Source organism: Etheostoma cragini, unplaced genomic scaffold (assembly GCF_013103735.1).
Source record: "Etheostoma cragini isolate CJK2018 unplaced genomic scaffold, CSU_Ecrag_1.0 ScbMSFa_1139, whole genome shotgun sequence".
Classification (NCBI taxonomy): domain Eukaryota; kingdom Metazoa; phylum Chordata; class Actinopteri; order Perciformes; family Percidae; genus Etheostoma; species Etheostoma cragini.
Genome location: NW_023265162.1, coordinates 377 through 2120, shown reverse-complemented (window position 1 = coordinate 2120; position 1744 = coordinate 377). Strand labels below are relative to the sequence as shown.

Sequence of the window (1744 nt, the reverse complement as noted above, 5' to 3'; positions counted from 1 at the left end):
CTCCAAATGCTAAGGAGGACTCTGACCTGCTCCTGAAGGATCCTTCCTTGGAAGGACTAGTCCTACCAAGGAAGGATCCTTGACATTGAGAAACGGGGCCTGACTGCTTGACACTGGACTTTATTCTGCCCCAGTGGGGGCTGTAGATTACTGCCTGATGAAGCCAACAGAACCACCTCATCTGCAAAGAGCATAAGAGAAATTCGAAGGTGCATAGACTTTCTTCCACCTCCTGCTGCACCTTGAGACGTGTTGCTCATGTCCAGGAGGTGTGCTCCTTCCATCGCTTGACAATATTCCCATTCAGGGGTCAGGAGTTCTCCTCCCATGCTGAACACAGCCTGAGCCAAGGCCTGCTTTCCCCTCATGAACAGTCCAACGCGTTTGCCGGGACTTTCTCGAAGCCTAAGCTGGTAGAAAAATCTCCCCGTTGGGGAATCAAAACCCAATCTTCCACGTGACAGGCAGAGATACTGTCCATTATACTAACGAGGAATGCCTAAGCTCTTTTTTTGGCTAAATCAATAGGTGGCGCTATTCTAGCCTTTATGCCAGAGTAAATACACGCATATATATTTAGGTTTACTACATATTCGCTCTCACTCAAATCCATGACAAAGCATCTGTGACTGAATACAGTTTAAAATTTCTATGTGTCAAAAATTAACATGTCTAACAGCATTATAAACATTTACAGTAAAATATGAATAGTGCATTTCAGCACTAACATGCAAAAAGCCATTTTCATCAGTTTCTGTAGTGGTTATCACGTTCGCCTAACACGCCAAATGTCCCCTGTTCAAAACAGGGCGGAAACACGTTTCTTTGTTCGTGTTGACTTCAAACAATCAAACTCTGCTGAGTTGAACTCTCAATACTTTTCACGGAAAAATCTCCCTGTCGTAAAGTTGTGGCCTGGCCTACCGTAGCTTCCATAGTGCAGTAGTCATCAAGTTCAGGAATATCCTTTCTGAAATTGATGCAGAAAAACTAATCCATGCATTTGCTACTTGTACGATGGATTACCATTTTGGGTTCAGGTAGCAGACACCATCTCCACATTTAAGAGTAGGCTTAAGACTTTCCTCTTTGAAAAAGTTTATAGTTAGGGCTGGCTCAGGAGAGTCCTGAACCCTCAGTTGTGCTGGTATAGGCCAAAGCAGTGCAATTACATTGTAGGTCTGTGTGTCCTTAAAATGGTGCTTTCTGCTGTAAAAAAAAAATTGTTGTGTCATTACGGCTCTCTTTCTTGTTTTTGAGAACACACTTGGCTTATATTTTGAAATGCATGCAGGTATACATGCATACAGTGGTATGCATGTGTTTAGGAACCCATGTTGAAGTTGACTAAAAAGAGGAATTAAAAATATCATCTTTTGATAAAAAGAAAAGATACTACCTTTAAGGACAACTATACTGTCCAGCGATGGTGGTATAGTGGTGAGCATAGCTGCCTTCCAAGCAGTTGACCTGGGTTCGATTCCCAGCCATCGCAATAGTTTTAATTTGTGGTTACTTGCTTTATTTCAACCCAATAGAGCATCTTTGGGATGTGGTGGAACGGGAGCTTCGTGCCCTGGATGTGCATCACACAAATCTCCATCAACTGCAAGATGCTATCCTCTCAATATGGGCCACCATTTCTAAAGAATGCTTTCAGCACCTTGTTGAATCTATGCCACATAGAATTAAGACAGTTCTTAAGGCAAAATGGGGTCAAACACAGCATTAGTATGGTCTTCCT

At 42.7% G+C, this 1744-nt stretch overlaps 1 non-coding gene across 1 annotated transcript; it reads left to right on the top strand.

Moving 5' to 3' along the window:
• The first annotated feature begins 1423 nt into the window (after window positions 1-1423).
• Window positions 1424-1495, top strand: trnag-ucc. The gene has a single exon. It is a non-coding gene; the product is annotated as a tRNA-Gly (tRNA).
• The last annotated feature ends 249 nt before the right edge of the window (window positions 1496-1744 follow it).